The following is a 13,519-nucleotide window of genomic DNA, read 5'->3' as shown; positions in this document are numbered from 1 at the left end:
GCAAATCGCCGGGCCCGTTGTTGTTGTTGTTGCAGAGTCGACGTTACGTTGTTCGAGCTTTTTCTCGAGTGTGTACGAGGAAGGAGATCTTTTGCGTGCGATCGGAGGCTTTCTTTGTGGCTTTCGAGAGTTTTGAGAGAAAGAGGAGTATTGATTGAGTGGGAAAGGTATGCTCGCCGGGTCGCGTTGTAATTTTTTATGTTATGGTATTTTATTTGCTGTTACAATGTCGCTACCCTAAGCGGAATAAATTGAATAACCAGCCGCGGACAGCCGATAGGAACAGGCGTGGGTGTGATGAGCCCACACTGTCGAACGCATTCATCTAGAAACACTACGCAAGCACCACATCAAAAAACACTTCACATTATCTCTTATCTCTTAATCTATCTCTTTCATCGCACATTACAAAAATACGCAAAAATCCTGCTGCCGAGGAGGATGCGGGAGCGATGACAACTGCCCCGAAAGGGGATGTGTAGAATGATTCGTCACCTGGTCTTACGCGGTAACGATACCAGCGAAGGCGCGCTGCCTTGCAGGGGGGCGTTAGGATGCGAGAATGAAACCGTAGTGTGTCTGACGACGAGTTTTCCTCGGCACTGTTCTCGGCAAAGTCGGAAAGCTCTCATACTTAGTTCTAGAGAGGTATGGGGGTTATCACCTCTAGAACGGTGGACTCACTTGCGATCGGAACAGGATCCAAAGCGTGCGGGTTTAACATACTATCATGGCTCAAAAAAATCAAAACCAAACCAAAAGGGACTTAAGGGTCGGAACCTGGAATGTTCTCAGTCTATACAGAGCAGGCGCGTTTAAAGAACTCATAAAGGAAGCTGATAGGTACAATCTAGATTTGGTAGCAATACAGGAATCGCGGTGGTCAGATGGCGGAGTACTGGTATCGGGGAACTTCACGTACCTGTATGGGGCCGGGAGCGGGGGATCCCTAGGCACCGGATTTCTCGTAAGCAAAAGCATCATACATTCGGTTAAAAGTTTCAAATCCGTCAATGATAGGCTCTCGTACATCATCATCGAAGATGAATGGTATAGATATGTATTTATTAATGTACACTGTCCTACGGAGGACAAAGAAGAAGAAGCTAAGGATCTCTATTACGAAACTTTAGAGCAGGTAATCGATCAGTTCGCGTCTTACGACACAAGAATAGTATTAGGCGATTTCAATGCTAAAATAGGTAGGGAGGAAATGTTTAGGCCTACTATAGGGAAGGAAAGCCTGCACGAAGCCAGCAACGATAACGGTATTAGGGTCATAAATTTCGCGGCAGCAAAAGATCTTATAATCAAAACTACGTGTTTTAAGCTGAAGGGCATACACAAAGCAATGTGGACATCGCCGGACAGGGCCACACAGAACCAAATTGATAATTTTCTCATTGAAAAAAGACGTCATACTAACGTTCTCGGCGTAAGGGCTCATAGAGGGACAGATAGCGACTCGGACCACTTCCTAGTATTAGCCAAATTAAGAGCTACGAGATAGAACATAGCGAATTAAGTACCAGATAGAAATTAATAACAGGTTTCAGGCACTTGAAGAAGCAAACACATCGCCGGAGGAGAATGACGAACCGAATAGCTTATGGGGGGACATCGAAAAAACGGTAAAAGAGGCCGCGAACAAAGGACTGGGTAAAAAGAAAAAGCCAAAGAGCAAACCATGGTTTGACAAAGAGTGCGAACTCTGGTTTGAAAGGCGCAAAAAGGCTAAATTAGATAGCTTACACAATCGAAGCAATAGGACCGTAGAGGAGTATTCTAACTTAAGGAAACAGGCGGGTGCGATCTACAGAAATAAGAAGCGGGAGTATCAAAAGAATCTTATTAGGAGAATAGAAACAAACAATAAAGAAAATAACCCCCGCGAAATGTACAGAGGGATTAACGCCATCAGAAAGGGTTTTAGGAGTACAGCGCAATTGATGAAGGACGAAAACGGGAACCTCGTAATAAATGACAATGAATTACTGTCGCTGTGGAAAAACTATTTCGATAAATTATTAAACGTGCACGAAAATAGCGAAGAATTAGGGGACGAAATTCACACTGCCGAACTCCACGTGGAGGAACCGTGCTACCAAGAAGTTAGAGGCCGCGATTAAAAAACGAAAAAACAACAAAGTAGCGGGAAATGACTCTATACCAGCTGAGTTACTCAAATATGGGGGCGTCGAGCTTACTTTTAAAATCTATAAACTAGTAAGTGCCATCTGCAAAAATGAAACAATACTCCAAAATTGGAAGGAATCTATAATTATACCGATTTTTAAAAAGGGGGATAAGACAGACTGCAATAACTATAGGGGTATCTCACTTTTAGCAACGTGCTACAAAGTTCTGTCAAACGTAATACAAGCTAGACTCACTCCATTCGCGGAAGATATAGTAGAAGATTATCGGTGCGGATTTCGGCGCAACAGATCGACGAGCGATCAAATGTTTACCATAAGACAGTTGTTAGAGAAAAAGTGGGAATTTTGCGAAACCATGCACCAACTATTTATAGATTTAAAAAAAGCGTACGATTCTATTAAGCGAAGCAAAATGTATCAAATTCTAGTACTTCTCGGTGTACCAAAAAAACTCGTGAGATTGATTCAAATATGTCTGAACGGAAGCACGGGAAAGGTCCGAGTAGGGGGTAATGTATCAGAACCCTTCACGATACGCGATGGTTTAAAACAAGAGGATGGGCTCTCTACGGTGCTGTTCAACTTAACGTTAGAGTATGTCGTTAGAAAAATGCAGGTTAGCCAGCTGGGCGCAACGCTTAATGGAACTACGCATATACTAGGCTACGCAGATGATTTGGATATACTGCGGAATTGTAGGGAAACGGTAGCAAGAGACGCGGAAATCCTCATAAAAGCGGCAGAGTATACAGGGTTAGAAGTGAGTGAATCCAAAACAAAGTACATGATTGTGGATAAACTAGGTATCTACAGAGGGGAGGGCGATCTCAGAGTTGGGAATTTTACTTTTGAAAAGGTTACCGAATTCAGGTATCTGAGTACGACCATAAATGATAGAAACGAGATTAATGTCGAAATAAACAAGAGACTCCATTCGGGTAATGCTTGCTTCTACGCCGTGAGTAATTTACTTAAGTCGAGGCTGTTGTCTAATAACGTTAAAATAAGAATATACAGGACAATAATACTGCCGGTGGTTCTGTACGGGTGCAAAACGTGGGCTCTCACTAAGCAGGCGGACAACCGTTTTAGGGTATTTGAAAATAAAGTCTTGCGAAAAATATACGGGCCGAAGAAAAATGAGGAAACCGGGGAATGGAGGAGACTACACAATGATGAGTTACACAATTTGTTCTCGTCACCAAATATTAACAGAATAATAAAATCACGCAGATTGGGATGGGCAGGGCACGTAGCGAGAATGGGAGACGACCGTACGGTAGCGCGTGTCATGAAAGGCAGGCCGATGGCAACGCGACCTCTAGGTAGACCTAGACGAAGATGGGAGGACAACGTAAAAGCGGATCTAGTAGAAATAGGACGGGTGGGTGTCGATCGGAGGGGTGCATCTTTGGTGGGGTTGACACAAGACAGGGCAGCGTGGAAGGCTTGCGTAGATGAGGCGATGAACATTCGAGTTCCAAATGCCACTTAAAAAAAATGGTATTTTAGTTGCTCGTAATAATCTTCGCCTTTCTATAATTCATAGTAGCTCTTTACACGCGTACGCAGACTAATTTCTCTGTTATACTACGGAGAGAAATTAAATAATTAATTAGCGGGTGCACTTTACAGCGAGAATGTAATTAACGACTAATAGAGTGATTTGTAAATTGGGGTCATACCGAAAGTGCACGTTATAACACACGGAGATGAAACTTCCGAATAATGGAAGAACATCTCGAAAGCAAAGGTACATCGTAATCCCGCCAAATTCGAAAATGAGAAAAAAAGACACAGGCAAGATAAAACAATTATATCTCCAAGAGACGTCTACGGAGACGTATTAAGGCTCATACCCCACGGGTAGCTTCATTACCTCCTCTGCCGAAAAAATCGTAAAATGTCGCAACGACACTGCACTCCAATCACCGTTCGCGCGCAAAACGCACGAGAGCTCTCAATCCCCTCCCCCTTACAACGTAATACTTAATCAAGACATATTACACGCGAAACAAAGACGCTCTCTCTCTCTCTCTCTCTCTCTCTCTCTCTCTCTCTCTCTCTCTTTCTTCCTCTCTTTCGCGAAGAGCACGAGAAACGAATCAAGAGAGGAGAGAGACGCGGCGACCGGCAAGTTTTCCGCCATAAAATTGCGTCGGGGGATAATACGCAAAGACTATTACAGGCCGTGTGCGCGAGCGGCGATCCTCCTTTTTTTCGGGGTATTCCACTTGTCCGCCGCTCGCGCAGCTGTAATTTCGTACAATTAAAGCGCGCGCGCGAGCGAGCGAGCCAGCCAACGCGAGTCCCGGCGAGGGAGGACCTCCACGGCTGCGGCGACGCCGAGACTCTGACCTCCTCTGTAGCTCTTCTTTCTGTCTGCAGCGCGAGATGTACGTACTTGCTCTGCTTGGTGCTGGACGTGCGCGCGGGCATACCGTTTTCGAGGAGCTATGGCTCGCGTGCGGGGGATGAGCAATAGTCGAGGAAAGTTCCAAGTGTTATGCCGATGGATGCGTTCGCGAAATTTTCAACTTCGAATAAAACTCCGATAAAAAAAATCCATCCATCCATCCATCGGCGGTTAACAATCTACTCGGCTCCTCGCGGAATGCATGTAACGCACGGCTATCACACACACACACACACACACAAAGACTGGAAACAGCATAAAGCGCCTGGACGTGACAATGCGTAGGTATGCGCGCATGAGACTCTATATGCGTGTGAGTTATTCAGCCGAGAGTTTGAAAGACGAGAGTAGGAAAGAGGCAAGAAGAAAAAAAACGAACCGAGGAGGGAGATACGATGGCAAAGGAGAGAAGATACCGCGCGCCAAGAAGGTGAGAAACTAAAATGGAGACGCTGTGCGTGGAAACGTTAAACGAGCGAGAGAGAAGACGCGATAAGGTTTATCGACCAGATTCTCGGCTACGATTCGTCGTATGTGTAAATTTAGCTTCGAATAAGGCCGGGGGTAATTATAGTTCGTAATCATGCAGTAGTTGTACCGGCGTATAGTTTGCGAATTCGCGATTAATTTTCCGTATTATACGATATTATACGATAATTAGCCTCCGAATAACTTATGCAACGCGAAACGATAAACTTTTCAAAATATTTCAAGCATCCGCCCGTATTATAATAAGCGCGCTGCACAAAAGCCGTCGAAATTTTCACCGAGCCACGAAGCAGTGAACGTCAATGACCGCTTCAAATCGCCAGCGCACACTATATTGTCAAGTCCACTCATTATAAAATAATATCGACGATCGATACCGCACGATATAATAATTCATTCCTCTCTCTCTCTCTCTCTCTCTCTCTCTCTCTCTCTCTCTCTCTCTCTCTCTCTCTCTCTCTCGGGCGCAGAAAACGATCTCACCCGCAAAATTACAAAATAATTTCCCGGCAGTAGCAGCCTAAAAAGCAGCCACGCGATTACACCCGCGGCGGCATCATCCCCCCATCAGCTTCGCGTCGTGTCTCTCTCTTTCAGCGTTAAAATTCGTGCGGCGTAGCCTGCAGCTGCTCTCGCGAACTCGTTTATCACGGCGAAAAGTGAATCGATAATGATATGCACTTCGCAAAAATTACCCCAACTCGCGGGGGCTAGAGAGAGAGAGAGAGAGAGAGAGAGAGAGAGAGAGAGAGAGAGAGAGAGAGAGAGAGAGAGAGAGAGAGAGAGAGAGAAGAGGGGTGGCGCAATATCGGCGCGAGCGGATAATCGCATTACGGTCGGCTTTAAACCCGCACGACGGTGCAGAGCTGTAATGCGACGGTCGGCCGCCGCTGATGCTATATGTATGTATCTATAGATACGTCTCGCGCATAGTAGCGCAATATAACGAAAATTTTCAGCGAAAAGAAACCCGGCCGGGGATTAAAATGGACATTGTGCGAGTATCGATTTTCGAATCGGAGTGTGCAGTCGGAGGAATAAAAGCGATTGCGTCAGTGCGCGGACTGGAATTTTTCCCGAGAGATCGATGCAAAGCCATTATACTCGGAAGATAAACAAACGGACCGGTGTGTGTATATAGGCTTCTTTTTTACGTGCCGTACAAAGTATCGCATTACCAAACAAAAATTAAGGACGCACTCGAGGCTCCGTTTTGATATACCCGACGGGGAGGGAGATAGAGCTCCGTGTGATGCAAGGCTGCAGCCTTGGCGCGCGGACAATGAGTGCAAAATTGATGTAAGCGCTCGGACTCGAGTGACGACCACCCAAAGAGGATAAGAGAAAGAGGGACGCCGCCGCGAGAAGGGAAAAAAGCGCAGCAGCGCCGAGAGAGATAGAGAGGGGGACACGGTAGCGATCCCTTCGCGCCGCGAGATTTCGCTGATGCTTCTTTCTACACGCGCCTGCAATTTTCCCTTGCTGCGTACACGCACACGGCAGGCATTTCTTTTTCTAATTGCACCTAATTTAGCTCTGTGTGTGTGTGAGTGTGTGTGTACACGCGGAACTAGCTGACGCTCTTCTCAGAGTCGCCGTAGCTGGAATCGATGAATTTCAAAGCGAATCCTGCAAGGGCGTTTGTGAATTTTCGGCGAGTATAGATTATATCTGAACGAAATCCTCCACGTATACAAACGTTTCCGAGAAAGCATAATAATCATCCGAGTATAACCAGCGCTGAGTTCGGAAGCATCAATAAAACAACGACCGCGCAGCGTAAAGTTGCTCTCGCTCGCGCGGGGACACAAAATCCAATCCGATAACAGTCGATCGCCGCCATCTCACCCCTTTTTCTTACTTAAATATGCACATACCAATACACTCCACAAGGTGTCATATATGTCGCGTCGACGTATATGATACGTCGAGCGCTTATACACGCGAGTGTGTGTACGAGCCGCTAACAAATCTATTTCCAGCGAGCAAAAACGAAAGACGCGCGCGCGCACCTGGTATAATGAACTAATCTAGCTTCGCTGCGTACGTTCTTACCTCTGCGTGTGTGTGTGTGTACGTGTGTGTAGAAAGGGTAAAGGACTTTTGCCGCGGAGCGAGCTTGGCTTAATAACACGACTTTTTCTGCGCCGCTGTATGTACGCGGCGGCAAACGCACTTTGTGCACGCCGGCGCGGAAGATAAAGAACGCGCGACGAGAGAAGAGAGAAGGAGGGAAAAAGTTGAGCGAGATTTTTTGAACTTGAATACTACACCGCTCGTGTGTGTGTGCGGCGTCGCGCCAGAAGTTGCGCTTGTTTACGAAATGTTTTGGTCGTCGCGGAAGATTGTTTTTCTCCGTCGGATGCGTCGCGAAGGTACGTATGAAAAAAAGTTTTCAAGCGGGAGAGATATTTTTATTCGTTTCTCGATTTATCGCCTTCCTTTTTTCACTCGTGTGTCACTGTCCGTCTTCTACTTCGGTTTTATTTCGATCAACTATGCTCTCGTACATACGTTCAGCTTTGGCGCCTTCGACTTTCTTGAATCGAACCGATCGAAAAAGATTCTTCCCGCAACACACGTGTTGACGAAGATTAAAGCCACAGAAGAGCCGAGAAGCTGCTAGAGAGAGAGAGAGAGAGAGAGAGAGAGAGAGAGAGAGAGAGAGAGAGAGAGAGAGAGAGAGAGAGAGAAAGAAAGAGAGAGGAGACATGAACTCGGCCGCTCGTTGCGACTCGGAGGCGCTTCACCTCTAATTGTAATGATTACCCGGCGTTGATCTCGCCGCCGCCGCGGTGGAGAGCTGCGCTGCGTGGTTAATGACGGCGAGCGCACGATTACACGGTACGCGGCGCGACAACACACCGCCGGCCCCGCGAAAAGTTAATTAAGACGAATTTGTTTAACAGATTCAATTTAGTTATGCCATTTTCGCCGCGGCGGCGACTGCCACCGGAAAATTACCGAGCTCCTCTCGCGATGACACTGTTTACCGACGCCGCAAATGAAAGAGAGAGAGAGAGAGAGAGAGAGAGAGAGAGAGAGAGAGAGCGACTGTTTTCGCGCTCTCTCTTTATTTGACTCTGTTTCTCCGTGCGATTGATTTCTTTCTTTCCTTCCTACTATTCCGGTTCGCCGGAGGTGCCCTACTTACGGAGACTGTTTTAGAAAAGGTGTATTTTCACTAGAATAAATTCATCCAGGTTCGTAATTTTTTAATGGGTTTGAATTATCATTAAATCATTTACTGAATCATATAAAATCATTGCGTCATTCAACGCCGCGGACACAAGCTCTCGAATTGTATCAGTAGGCCTCGGAACATCCGGTCATCCGCAGGCATCCGGCCATCACTCTTTGGAGAACAGATCTCACAATTTCAGCACGTGATTTTCCCCCATATGTATAATATAAAAATTTCCACTCCCGGAGAGCAAGCCCTGGTGAAAATTATTCATCGCCACAATACTCGGCCGATAAGAATATATAATTCTTTGAAGTAAAATACGCTCGCGCGACGCTTAGCATATCTCTTGGATGCTCGAGCATATATTCAAATGTACGTATGTCGCGGTCGAATAAGTTGAAGAGACGTGTGTCGAGCGCTATCTCAAAGTGCTTTATTATACGCCTTTTTTATCCAATATATATATATATATATATATATATATATATATATATATAACCTATCGTCGCGTTATATACTCGCGCAGGGATGTAACGCGTCATATCCCGCGGTCGCATCTTTTCCGCGTTGAGTCTCGGATTTTTTTCGGAAACGTTGCTTATCCTATCAATTGCAGTTCTCAACGGAATTGGAATATTTTCAGGGATTCGATGGAGGATGGGCTAGTGCAGTCGGAAAAATGATCAACAAGTCAAGTTTGACAACTTATCGCGCGATTTGGGCCTGATCGAAGAAACGTTTTAAAACGGACGTAAAATTAACAATTCGAGGCTCGCGCCATAAATCCCCGTCCGACGGCAAGCTCGCTTCCATCAGTCCGATGTGTGTATTTCCGCTTTCGAAAAAGGCCGATCGGGATATAAAAGCGACGATAAAACGGCTGCGCGTCGAAGTCTCGAAATACTCCGCGGAAATAATAGCTCTTTCGCAGTCTCTCGTGCGCGAGTCTGTCAATTAACGGCTCCGATATAAAGCTGGCGCGCGATTTATTTTCGCCTTTGACAAATCTCGCTTCCGTTACAACTGCGGGTTAAGATACTGCACTCTGAATCGTATTCTCATGTATATACGTCTGAATTCAATTCACTACACTGTATCGGACTGCAATCAGCGCCTAATTTCTCTCTCGTCGCGCGAAAGTGTAAATTCTGACCGAGAATATTAACACGCTCCATGCCCTACACACACGCTGAACAGATGTATCTATATATCGCGTTGGAGCCAAGGCTCTAAGTGTAGTTTAACTTTACTGCATGACTTCCGCAAACTAGATCAAAATTGTGATCCCGGAAACTTCGAAACCTTCTTGTTAGCTTCGCTCCTCGCCACTCGCGCGCGCGCGCCATCCTCTTTAATACACGCGGTGTATACGTGTGCGTCTGTCTATATATACGAGAGTTCGGAGCATGTTCCCGTGCGCGCGATATAAAACGTATTAACGTCCGCGCGCGTATAGACGCACTCGCGCGCCGGCTTTTCCCACGTTGATAGGTTATACTCGCACACGCGCGTACTATATGCAGCCTTTCTCTTCCTTTCGCTGCCGCCGCCGCCGCCGCCGCCGTTGCTGCTGCTGATGCTGCCCTTGCTCTCGACGGCTAAACGTATGTGTACACGTGTTCGGGCCCTTATAATATACTCGCTCTCTTTTTCAGCTGTTTAGTGCGCGAGTGTAGGTTTCCACTTATATGCGCGAACTGTTTTCCTTCTTCTTTGGATACAGGTACTGCGAGCTCGCGCGGCGGTTCTCGGCTCAATATTTATCTGCTGTTTTTTGTGTAAGTCTATGTTGTGGGCTATACGGATAGTTGTAACGGGGTGTAAATTCGATCAACGAATAACTCGCTAAACGACTGGATCGTGTTCCCGCGATGCGGCGGAGGACACCTCTCCGCCCGCGAAACACCTCCGTTGCATGCAGCTGTCTCAGCTGCTTCTGTTTTGCTGGGTCTACGCGTCGCCTGGCGCGTGCTCGGCTGCTCAACTGTGTTAAATATAAGTACTAATAAATAACGCCCGCGGAGGCGGCGGTATTCGCAGAAAGGAACAGGAATCGGAAGTAAGCGAGCGAGGTTTGGAAATGACGACAAACCACGTAAAATAATAAGACTATGGTTATATTTGCTAGTCGCGAAATAAACGTGAATTTACAATTATTAAATAATAATATGCGAGTCGCCAACAACTTTGCGACTCGCCGCGACACCAGAATAAACGCGCTCGCACGCGTGTATCGTCAGGAAGGTCGCGCGCGCCGGATCTCCCTCGCATGGGTGATACACACTCACACATGCACTCTCTCCCATGCACTGCGCGCCACACAAACCTTCTCTCTCTCGTCGACGACGTTCCTCATCCTGGACAGGCCGCAAGACTTGGTCACTCCGCGTCGCACTCACACAGAAGGTACACTTCGATCCGCTGGACACAGCGCAGCACACGGTATCACGAAGTTTTTCGATTTGTAAAAGCGAAGTCCCGTGTTTACCTTCCGAAGGCCGAGAGCTATCTGAGCGCGCACCTGAAGGACTATCCCGCGCGCTCGCTCTTATTCCCAAATTCGCGCCTATTGCCGAATTCGCACGTGTTTATTATCGCGCGCGCGACTCTACGCTGTTTCGGCGCGGCGCAGCGGTACTCATACCGCTACGAGTTGGCTGTGGTGCTCAACTCGTTACATAGTAATAATGTTTATACCGTGAACCGATGATGTTCACCCGAGAACTTTAGGCGCTAATTGGACGAGTCGATGATACGTGCGAGGAGTTATTTTAAGGTATCTCATTCACATACTCTGAGTACTTGTCCGGAAAAACTTACATTCAGTTTTTGACTAACCGATTTGTTTAACGCCTGGAAGAGCAAAAATTAACTTGAAGCTGAGATTGACAGCGGCAATAGCATGAGGGACCCAAGCAGCAGGCCCAATAAGTGGTAGTTTCGGTATGGGTGACACACCGCTATATAAACCCCATACGTCCAGATACTGACCAAGGGAAGTAGGAATGTACCTATGCGCCACCTATCCCCCCTAACTAGAGACTATAAACTGAATTGTTCTACGGCCACTTTGGCGCGGCGCTTCACAAGTACACAGCTAACTCTTTGACTACTTAGTTATCGCGTGAATCACAAATAATACTACAAGGTAGGGGGCGGGGGAAGAAAGAGCATTTTTTCTATTCAGAAAATGATTAAAGCTATGAGAAAGCGCATCGATTCTCATGCATACGGAAAAGCTCGCTACGTAAGATAGTATAGGCAAACGGCGTTCGCAAGAAAAATCGTACAACAACAAAGCGCATAATACGGGTTAATCAAGAGCTGGAATAAGATAATGACACACACACCGTACGTCGTTGCGGCTCTCTAAGACATGCTATTCTTGAATTCTCATAGTCGAATACCTTGTCTACGCATTAGCCGGAAGTAGCGTCTTCTTACTCGACTAAAGCGTCACGTATCGAGCGGATCGTTTTGAGAAAGTTTTAATCCCTGTGTATCATCTTTCAGGCGACGCAGGTTTTCTATAGTTAACAATCAAACAGCGATAACAGGGGACAATAATCAAATCGCGGTATCTTCAAAATTCCAGGAAAAACTTAAAGCGATACGCCCCTCCAGTCCAATATATCCTCCAACGCATCCCTGCTCCAGTCTGAATTTCAATCCACAGCCGACTATACTCCCGAGGCAAACAGCTCAAACTTTAACAATCTTCATAACGAACTACGCGCAGCTCTCGGGTAACGCATTTTTCGGGGTAAATAGGACGCGCAGCCTCAAGTCTCTCTTAGGACAGCTTTTTAATCGATCCGTAAGAAGCTGCTGGCGCTGGCACGACTACCACTACTATACTCTCTCTTCCGCGAACGCGCGTCAGCAGCTCCGCCGGCGCCGGCGGCCCTTTCGCCAACTTTTCGGATTTGCGGGGGTAGGGAAGCGCGTACAGTTAGGGTAGGTCGCGACGCTCCGAGCTTCCAAGTGTGTGCGCGGCTACGGAATTCGGTCACCATTTTAATGTCGATCCGACGAAGAGTGTATAAGGGAGGCTTGTTTCTAGCGCCCGCACTTTTACGACGCTGCGTTCGCGCGTTTTTCTGAATTTTTCGAGAATGAAACGATGTTTATGTGCTTTGATTTGTTTTTATAGTGGAGGACTGCGCGACTTTGATAGTAGATGGTGTCTGGGATCGGTCGGACATGAATTATTTCCACCGCGTTTATTGCTATCTCCGTGCACTGTTTGTCCCTCCTCTTAATCGAATGACGCGACGAAAGTAAGTATCAATGTCTCTTATGCAACGATATCAAAACGTTTCACCACTCGCATGCGAGCCGAAGTAGAACAATCGCTGGTAATTCGATCAGGGACCTTATTCCCGCTAAATAAAACACGCGATAACAGCTGGCTGCATAATTCTACAAAAGAAAAAGCAATGCACCTCGATGGATACATTTTTTTCATGCAAAATTCACCAGTCCATCCACTGAAACATTGAATCGCATAATAATAATTTATCATCGCGGAATATAGTACGCGTATTGCGCGCATCAATTATATTACGCCGATAGGTATAATCCGACGGCAAAATTACCCTCTATAGTTCTGCTCTTTATTTCGCTGCACGCAGCATAATATAGCAGTACACAAACTCGTGAATAATTAATCTTTTTTTATAATACATTCATCGACTGCATAATCGATTAAGCCGCATCATTGTAGATATAGAAAACGACGCAACGCATCAATAAGTCCCGACAACACGAGACGTATAAACATTAATAAGACGCAGTTTAGCCCGCGTACGCGACGCTAAGGGACGCATTAATTTTTCAGCGAGAAAATCGAGCTGCGTCGAGTCTCTATCTCTCGCGTGCGTGTATAGACGCGGATATCGTTATATGAATTTATTAAAGACTATATACGGCATATGAACGCGTAATGTCACCTATGCTTCTGCGTCATATACCGCGGTGCGTTTAAAGATGTCAAAGAAATACAGACCCCGCCGCACAAGTTTGCGATACACATATTGGGTGCGCGCGCGCGAACTGTGTCGCCGCCGCGTTATTAGTTTTATTAATATACACAGAGCTAGCAAAAAGGAACCAGTAGAGCACGCGCGTGCAATATTCATTATAGAGGAAAGTTTTTTTTTCCTTTTTTTTTAATCGTGTCACTCCGCGACGCCTACTATACATTATACGTACACATTCATGGCTTTAATTAAATTCTCGTAAACTCTTTTCGATTTCATCAAGCCG

The 13,519-nt window shown here is 46.3% G+C and overlaps 1 protein-coding gene across 3 annotated transcripts in view; it reads right to left on the bottom strand.

The window, feature by feature from the left end:
• LOC100119619 (protein tramtrack, beta isoform) overlaps window positions 1-13,519 on the bottom strand; it is a 215,712-nt gene that overhangs the window by 91,751 nt on the left and 110,442 nt on the right. For 2 of the 3 annotated variants that reach the window (XM_016983784.3, XM_016983788.3), the window contains exon 1: window positions 10,578-10,774. The exons of the other annotated variant lie outside the window; for it this stretch is intronic. The gene's annotated coding sequence lies outside the window, so the exon portion shown is untranslated. Of the gene's footprint in view, window positions 1-10,577; window positions 10,775-13,519 lie in introns of those variants that run through there. 3 annotated transcript variants of the gene reach the window in all.

Source organism: Nasonia vitripennis, chromosome 3 (assembly GCF_009193385.2).
Source record: "Nasonia vitripennis strain AsymCx chromosome 3, Nvit_psr_1.1, whole genome shotgun sequence".
Taxonomy (NCBI): Eukaryota; Metazoa; Arthropoda; class Insecta; order Hymenoptera; family Pteromalidae; genus Nasonia; species Nasonia vitripennis.
The sequence above is the reverse complement of the archived record's forward strand: the minus strand, read 5'-3'. Positions and strand labels throughout refer to the sequence as shown.